Source organism: Oryctolagus cuniculus, chromosome 7 (assembly GCF_051225735.1).
Source record: "Oryctolagus cuniculus isolate XC-2025 breed Fujian yellow rabbit chromosome 7, ASM5122573v1, whole genome shotgun sequence".
Lineage (NCBI taxonomy): Eukaryota > Metazoa > Chordata > Mammalia > Lagomorpha > Leporidae > Oryctolagus > Oryctolagus cuniculus.
Window position 1 is genome coordinate 46,726,612 of NC_142873.1, and position 9,295 is coordinate 46,735,906.

Below are 9,295 nucleotides of genomic sequence, written 5' to 3' on the forward strand. Positions count from 1 at the left end.
CATGCTGGCCATAGTGGCCATTTGGGGGGTGAAGGAAGACCTTTCTGTCTCTCTCTCTACTGGCTAACTCTGCCTGTCCAAAAAAAAAAAAAAAAAAAAGAGGCAGAGCGACACAGAAAGATGGGGAGTTCCCTTCCACTGATTCATTCCCCCAAACCCCTCAATGGCCAGGGCTGCACCAAGCTGAAGCTGAAGGCTGGGAACTTAGTCCGAGCCTCCCACATGGGTGTCAGGAATCCAGTCACTGAGCCGTGAGCGGCTGCTTCCGGGGGAGGGGGGGCAGTAGCAGGGAACTGGAATTGGGAGTAGAGCCGGGCTCTAACCAGCATCGGAACTGCGGTACCAAATGCCTGCCCTGATGCTTGCTCTTTTAACTCTTCTCGAAATACAACGCACCTGACAGCACAGCACTGCAAAAGTCCATCAAGTTGTATAATGCCAATAATCAACCCCAGTGTAAGTTATAGATTTTGAGGCATCACTATGGGTTCATCAATTCTAACAAACGCACCACACCAACAAATGCAAGGTGTTAATGTTCAGGGGAGAAAGGACAGACGATAATACCCTGTGCTTTCAGCTCACTTGTTTTTAATACGTTAGTTAACCATTTATTTATTAATTTATTTTATTTGAAAGGCAGAATGACAGAGAGGAGAGGCAGAGAGAGAGAGAGAGGTCTTCCATCCGCTGGTTCACTCTCCAGATGGCTGCAATGGTTGGAGCTGTGCTGATCCAAAGCCAGGAGCCAGGAGCTTCTTCCGGGTCTCCCACGTGGGTGCAGGGGCCCAAGGACTTGAGCCATCTTCTACCGCTTTCACAGGCCACAGCAGAGAGCTGGATGGAAAGTGTAGCAGTTGGGACTTGAACCGGTGCCCTTATGGGATGCCAGCACTTCAGGCAGCGGCTTTACCTGCTACGCCACAGCACTGGCCCCTCAGCTCACATTTTTGTGAACCTAAAATATGAAGACTCTTAATTTTATTTTCATTTTATTTGAAAGAAAGAAAGAGACAGACAGCGAAAGTGAGAAAAGGAGCAAGATCCTCCATTGGCTGATTCACTCCCCAGGTACCTGCAGTTCCCTTGGCTGGGCCAGGCCTAAGCCAGGAGCCAGAAGCTGTACCCAGGTCTCCATGTGTGTGGCAGGAACCCAGAAACTTGAGAGCCATCATCTACCTGCCTGGATGTGTGTCAGCAGGAACCTGGATCAAAAGCCGAGCAGCCTGGACTCAAACCAAGCACCCCGAGATGGGTGCAGGGGTCGCAGGCAGTGACCAGAGCTTTAATTTGATAAAGTCTATTAATTTTATCCCGGAACTATACATACAGCAAAGTGCACTATAAGCCAGGGGATTCTGGGAAGATGGCAGCAGCGGCAGTAACAGCATCGAAGTTCAATGGCCGTGAATCCTCACATGAACGTAGGCGAATGTTTGTCATGCCCTGAAATCCACTTAAGAAAACCGAACTGCCACGGTGACGGCTTTGGGGGGCGGGTACCAGGTCACCCGGTAAAAAGAAGCGGAATGAGCGCCCTTGTCAGAGAGACTGGAGGGCGCCTGTCTTCGCCCTTTGCCAGGTGAGAACAGCTGGAGGGCCCAGCCGCATCCCTCCATTCAACTACAGCAAGACCAAATAACAGAGGATCCCCCACAGGCTCCACGCGTGAGAACAAGCAAGTGGGACGCGCCAACAGTCACAAAGCCTGCACGGTGTCAGCACTAGCACGGGGCGGTGGGGGGAGGAGGGGGAGGGCAGTGTCCAGTGGACTCACAGGAGCTGGAGACTAGGCTGGCGGGCAAACGCTGGCTCTCTCCAACACTCCCCGGGCGCGACAGGCAGGGCTGCAGCACGCTGGCCCCGTGCGCGCTCCAGACGCACCTGCCAGAGGAAGGGCCCTTCCAGAGCACTGCCCATCCACAGAGACCGCAGGGCTGGGACAAGAGGGAGACAAATCGACAATCTTGGTCAAAGTCCGGGAGAAAAGCCCAGAAGCTCAGAAAGCCAGCTTCCGGTTTTGTAGCATTACACCAAAACACCAGCAGAGGGAGCGCTGTGCCGTTAGCAAAGCTTTCTTGCCTCCCTGTAAAAGGTCAGGAAAACTACCTTTCCCATAAAAACAAACAACGGGGAAGGATTTAGGCTGAATCTTCACCAAGTCATTATCATTTTAAAAAGAATAAGATATCTGCAAGTCATAGCATTCCCGCAAACATGCTAGAGATATATGCCTACCAAAGATGAAAACCATAGCCTATTATTTCAAATTGAGCTAAAATATGTACGAATATGATGCAAATTTTAAGAGTTCAGCACAGGGCTGATGCGGTGACATAGCGGGTAAAGCCACTGCCTAAGGCACCTGCATCCCTGATATGGGCACTAGTTTGAGTCCTGGCTGCTCCACTTCCAATCCAGCTCTCTGCTATGTCCTGGGAAAGCAGTGGAAGACGGCCTAAGTGCTTGGATTCCTAGACCTGAATAGGAGACCCAGAAGCAGCTCCTGGCTCCTGGCTTTGGACCAGCCCAGCTGCAGCTGTTGCAGCCATCTGGAGAGTGAAGCAGCAGGTGGAAGACCTCTCTCTCTCCCTCTCTGTATATCTGCCTTTCAAATAAATAAATAAATCTTCAAAAAAAAAATACAGTGCAATGGGCTTATACACACTGACCCATCCATGTGACCTCCACCCATTTCAAAAACTGGAACCTGGCTCCCTTAGGCCCCTCTTAATGAATAACCACCTGCGCTGCCCCAAGGTTACACCGTTTGACTTCTAACATTCTAAATTAGTGTTGCCTGTTTCTGAAGGAGACAGAAAGGAAACTTAAATGGACTTTTATTTTATCATCATGAGATTCCCCTGGGCTGCTGTGCAGGCACAGTGCACCCTTCCCATCGCAGTATGGAAATCAAGGGGCAGGCGTGGAGGTGCCACAGTTAGGCTGCCTTCTGCGACACCCACTTGCACCGGGTTCGAGTCTGGCTTCTCTTCTGGTCTAGCTTCCTGCTGATACTAACATGAGGCAGCAGGTGGTGACTCAGGGGATCTGTCGGTGATCCAGATGGAGTCCCTGGTGCTTAGCCTCAGCCTGGCTCATCCCAGCTGTTGCAGGCATTTGGGGAATGAACCAGCAGATGAAAAATCTCTGTCTCTCCCTGTCACACCCTTGCACTCCATCACTCTGCCTTTCAAATAAATAGACAAAACGCTTTGTTTATTTGTTGATTTGAAAGGCAGAGTTACAGAGAGGCAGATGGAGAGAGAGAGAGAGAGAGAGAGAGAGAGAGAGAGGTCTTCCATTTGCTGGTTCACTCCCCAGATGGCCAGAGCTGGGCTGGTCCAAAGCCGGAAGCCAGAAGCTTCTTCCTGGTCTCCCAAGTGGGTGCAGGGGCCCAGGGACTTGGACCATCTTTCACTGCTTTCTTTCCTAAGCACATTAGCAGAGAGCTGGATTGGAAGTGGAGCAGCCAGGACTTCAACCGGAGCCCAGCAGGTGGCAGCTATACCTGCTGTGCCACAGTGCTGGCCCCAGATAAAACATTGTTAAGAAAGAAAAAAATTGAATTTTGAGTTTACCATAACTTATCCATTCTGCTGGTAACTATTTAGGTTGCTTCCACTTCAATGCTATGAAGCTTCATGCATATTCCTTCGATGGACCTTCACTTCCGTTGGGTACATGCTTAGCTGTGAAATTGTTGGGTCATAAGGTCATGGGTCATGGTTCAGCCTTAGTAGACAGCACTGAATAGTTTTCCAAAGTGGTTGTTTTTTTTTTTTTTTTTATAATTTTTTATCAGTCAAGCAGGAGTTTTCAATCAGTCAAGACTACGAGAATTCTAGTTGCTCCACGTCCTTACCAAAACCTGGTATCATAAGGTTTTCTAAAGATGGCTATTGTGCTACATGTGTATTGTCTTGATTACTTTGCATTTTCCTAATGACTAATAAAACTGAGTACCCTGCTGTGGTGTAGCGTGTTGAGCTGCCACCTGCAGTGCCAGCATCCCACATGGGCACTGATTCAAGTCCTGGCTGCTCCACTTCTGATGGAAGTGGATGGAAGATCTCTCTCTCTCTCTCTCTCTCTCTCGGCCTCTGCCTCTGCCTCTCTGTAACTCCACCTTTCAAATAAATAAATAAATAAATCTTTTTTTAAAATAAAGATAAAACTGAGTGCCTTTTCATCTATTAATTATGTGAATGTCCTCTTTGCAAGAGCTTGAACATGACTTAGCTCTCAAACTCATGCAGGCATTTAAAACCCATAACTGCAAGTCAATGGCACTAGGAAGTTGAAGACTTAACCAGCTACAGTGTTCAGGAGCTGGGCCTAGTGAAAGGCACGTCAGTTCCTGGGGGAGTGCCCTGGGAAGGTAATTCTCACCGCAGGGCTGGTTATAAAACCTGGCGGGGCAGGCATCGTGGTGCAAAGGCTTAGGAGGCTGCCGCCTGCGACACCCACACTCCGTATCACAGTACTTCACTTTTTTTTTTTTTTTTTAAGATTTATTTATTTATTTGAAAGTCAGAGTTACACAGAGAAGGAGAGGCAGAGACAGAGAGAGAGAGGTCTTCCATCCGCTGGTTCACTCCCCAGATGTCCAAAACAGCCAGAGCTGCGCCAATCTGAAGCCAGGAGCCAGGAGCTTCTTCTGGGTCTCCCATGCAGGTGCACGGGCCCAAGGACTTGGGCCATCTTCTGCTTTCCCAGGTCATAGCAGAGAGCTGGATCGAAAGTGGAGCAGCCAGGACTCCAACCAGCGCCCATATGGGATGGCAGCACTGCAGGTGGCGGCAGCTTTACCTGCTACAGCACAGCCAGCCCCAGTACTTTGCTGTAGATCCAGCTGCCTGCCAGTGTGCCTGGGGAGGGAGCAGAAGGTGCCTCAAGTGCTTGAGCTCCTGGCTTCAGCTTGGCACATAGTCAAGACAAAATGTGAAGAATGTTTAAAAATATCCTGTTTTTTTTGTTTTGTTTTGTTTTTTTGTTTTTGACAGGCAGAGTGGATAGTGAGAGAGAGAGACAGAGAGAAAGGTCTTCCTTTTGCTGTTGGTTCACCCTCCAATGGCCGCCACGGCTGGCGCGCTGTGGCTGGCGCACCGCGCTGATCCGAAGGCAGGAGCCAGGTGCTTCTCCTGGTCTCCCATGGTGTGCAGGGCCCAAGCACTTGGGCCATCCTCCACTGCACTCCCGGGCCACAGCAGAGAGCTGGCCTGGAAGAGGGGCAACCAGGACAGAATCCAGCGCCCCGACCTGGACTAGAACCCAGTGTGCCGGTGCCGCAAGGTGGAGGATTATCATATTGAGCCGCGGCGCCGGCCACATCCTGTTGAAAGTTGATGAGAAACCCAGGATCTGAGCAAATTGTGGGATGTAAATACAACCATAAGCACAGACTGATGGGGAGTGAGGCTTGGTAAAGTAGGAGGAGTGAGACGCCTTCCAGATTTCTGGGTTTGGATGGTAGGGAACAGAGGAATAAGTGGGGGCTGCCGCTGTGGCTCACTTGGTTAATCCTCCGCCTGTGGTGCTGGCATCCCATATGGGCGCTGGTTCTAGTCCCAGCTGCTCCTCTTTCAGTCCAGCTTTCTGCTGTGCCCCAGCTGCTCCTCTTTCAGTCCAGCTCTCTGCTGTGGCCCGGGAGGGCAGTGGAGGATGGCCCAAGTGCTTGGGCCCTGCACCCGCATGGGAGACCAGGAAGAAGCACCTGGCTCCTGGCTTCAGATCAGCGTAGCTCTGGCTGTAGCAGCCATTTGGGGGGTGAACCAACGGAAGGAAGACCTTTCTCTCTTTCTCTCTCACTGTCTAACTCTATCTGTCAAATAAATAAATAAATAAATGTTTAAAAAAAAAAAAAAAGGAAGGAATAAGTGGGCTTTCCAAAGTGGGGAACAGGAAGTGGTTCATTTGGGGTCAGAGGGACAAAAGGCCCACCGGCCTCTTCTCTACCCATTTCCCAGAGTAGTGCTAAGGTCCAGTTAGCTCACGTAAGTCAGGCCTTGTCCCTGGCCCCCATCAAGCTCCGCGTTCACAGACGCTCTATATACTTTGGCCTTCATTCAGTCTTTCCTCGCCATTCTCTCTGATTCGGCCACAGGATGCTTCCCCCTCAGGCTCTTGCCCCGCTGTTTTCCCGGATACTCAGGCAGTTAACGGCCTCCTTTTCCTCAACTCTCTGTTCAAACACCATCTGCCCATCCTTCTAAAGTTGTAACCCAGCCCCCGCCCCACCCTCCGACATTCTGTGCTCTGTTTGCTTTTTCTGCTGCATTTTTTCTCCACAAAAGCAACACTGGGAAAGACCAAGCCAGGATCGTGTAATGAGAACCGCAGAACAGAACCTTCTGAGAAATGCTTTGTAACATCTGTGAGATGCTGACTTCTTAGAAATGCTTGTGTTTGTGCATGGCGATATCCCCAGGGCTTAAAGGAAATCCCAATCTACTATAGGAGATACTCAGTAATCATTTTACTGAATAAACTCAATAAATGAATGAATGTATGAATGAGTGAATCCAACAAGTCTTGAAAGATTTCCTACATTCAAGCCTTAGTAAAGGAGGATGGACCTTCAAAGGAGACTAAAAAGCAGTGCATAAAGAGGTAGAACTAAGGGGGGGGGTGGTGTTGTGGCATGGGGGTTAAGCTGCAACCTACAATGCTAACATCCCATAGGAGTGCCAATGCCAGTCCTGGCTTCTCCACTTCCAATCCAGCTCCCTGCTAACGTGCCTGAAAGAACAGCAGAAGATGGCCCAAGTGCTTGGGCCCCTACCACCCACATGGGAGACCCAAAAGGAGTTCCAGGCTTCTGGTTTGAACCTGGCCCAGCCCCGGCCACTGTAACCAAGTGGGCAGTGAACCAACCGATGGAAGATCTCTCAACCTCTGTCTTCCTCTCGCTCTCTAAATCCACCTTTAAAATAAATAAATACATCTTTAAAAGAAAAAAAAAAGGAAGGGAGGAAGAAAAGAACTAGGAGAGTCTGATTCTCCAGACATGAAGGGAATCCCCTGCGTGATGGGAAATTCCAGCCACCCTGAGTCTATGCTAATTCAGTCACTCAAGGTGGGGCCCCGAACAGCAACCCTGCAAACTTTCAGCTCCACCCCCTGGTCAGTCGCCAATGCCAATGAGTCAGCCAACTATGACAACGGAATGAAACCTCAACATAAAAAAAAAAAATCAAGAGGACAAGGTTTGGGCAACTTCCAAGTTGGCGAATTTGCCGTTCTGGGAATGGTAGCAGACTGCCTGTGTCCCTGGTTTCTCCTTGGTACTCCACGCATAAAAACCTCTTAGACTTCCCCGTTCTGTCCCTGAGTTTTCCCACCGCAGGCCATCACGATGGGTCTGATCATATTGTTTTTAGGTCCCTGCTTTGTAGGACATGGCTGCGCGTGCACAAATGGAAGTACCTGTTATGCAAGCTGCAGCAGACAGCTGTGTGTCACAGAGGCCAGGCATGCACAAGACAGCCATGTGTCACACAAGCCAGGTGTGCACGGCAAGAAGGAAGATCCAGCCGACAGCACCAAAGAAGCCGGAACAATACCCGAACTTGGGAACGCTGGAGCCATTTCAGAAGCAAGATGCCTCTCAAGCACAGAAATCCATAGCTAAAAGTCTTTACACAGGCCTGATTCCAAGCCTCTCCAGTCAAGATCTGCCTCACCAGGCACGTCTGCGTTCCGGCTTTCTCCCAACTAATCCCTAAAAGCGTTTCCCCACGCCACAGATTGGAGACCTGCCTGCTCACCAGTAATAACAATCAAGCCTTTCTCTTGCTGGAGCACCAGCCTCATGGGAGCGAGACTGGGCGGAGGCAGTGACCCTCTCTAGGAGACATGGCCTAGAAGCTCTGTGCCCCCTGCAACCAACCCCATCCAATCCTGCCATCCTTGGCCCTATGCATCTCTTCTCTTTGACTGCCAGCAAGTTATATCCTTTTTAATAAGACTGTTGCAGCCTAAGTATAGTGCTTTCCTGGGATCTGTGAGTCATTCCAAGCAGTTATCAAAGAAGGGGTTCTGGGAAGCCTGGACTCTCCAGCTGGCCTAGCAGGAGTGCGGGCAGTCTGCACACCGTACCCGTGGCTGGTGTAGGAAGTGAGGTCAGTCTTGGGGACTGAACACTGGGTTAACAACGGCTCTGCACTAACTCAGGGTAAATTAGTGTCAGAATACAACTGAACTTTAGCCCACCCAGTCGGTGCCAGAAACCTGGAAGCTTGATTGTTATTTGGAAAAACCATTCACTCAGTTGGTCCTACGACGAAAGCCAAGCTCTTTATCAGTTAAAGAGTATTAGGCCGGCGCCATGGCTCACTAGGCTAATCCTCCGCCTTGCGGCGCCAGCACACGGGGTTCTAGTCCCAGCAGGGTGCCGGATTCTGTCCCGGTTGCCCCTCTTCCAGGCCAGCTCTCTGCTGTGGCCCAGGAGTGCAGTGGAGGATGGCCCAAGTGCTTGGGCCCTGCACCCGCATGGGAGACCAGGATAAGTACCTGGCTCCTGCCATCAGATCAGCGCAGTGCGCCGGCCACAGCACGCCGGCCGCGGCTGCCATTGGAGGGTGAACCAATGGCTAAAAGGAAGACCTTTCTCTCTATCTGTCTCTCTCACTGTCCACTCTGCCTGTCAAAAAAATAAATAAAAATTTTAAAAAAAAGAGTATTTAAGGCTGCCATGTGGGAAGAGAAGGCAAAGGATGGATGTCCAAGATTTAATGAGAAAGTAGACGATTACACAAAGAAGCAAAGCTCCGGAGGTGGCGGAATTAAACTCAGATGAGTTGGTGTGGAAACCAAGAGAACAGGTACAGACTGTACTGTACTGTACAGATGAGGCCTCACCAGTATCCACTGGCATTGGCCATTGTGAATGCCAACTCAGCAGCCGTGGGGTCAGAACACAGGGAGATTTTTAAATGTGTGCTGGTTTTTTGAGAACCTTGTGATAGAAAGAGAGAGGGTAGCAATGGAGGAGAGATAGGAGGTGAAGGTTTCTGCTGTCACTACTGTTGTTTTGTGTGAAAGAGGTTGGAACATATGGAGGCAGGCAGGGGCCAGACATAGAAAATGCTTAATTGTGGGTTCCAGGCCTCATAGCTCAGGAGTCTGCTCAAAAGCAGTAATTTTATGACTTCTATATTGTTTGGATATTTCTCTTTTTTCTATTTATTTTTGCATTTGGCATTGACATGTAAACTTGCACATTCTTAAGCAGTACAATGCAACATTTCAATGTGAACACTTAGCTTAAACCAACCATGGCAGGCAAACAGCC

General features: G+C 49.9%; 1 long non-coding RNA gene across 1 annotated transcript; it reads right to left on the reverse strand.

Annotated features, from left to right (window-relative positions):
- Positions 1-574: 574 nt before the first annotated feature.
- On the reverse strand, positions 575-1,993 carry LOC138850398 (uncharacterized). Its single transcript, XR_016211433.1, has 2 exons — positions 1,778-1,993; positions 575-958 (listed from the first exon to the last, which is right to left on the reverse strand). It is a non-coding gene; the product is annotated as an uncharacterized LOC138850398 (long non-coding RNA).
- Between the last annotated feature and the right edge of the window lie 7,302 nt (positions 1,994-9,295).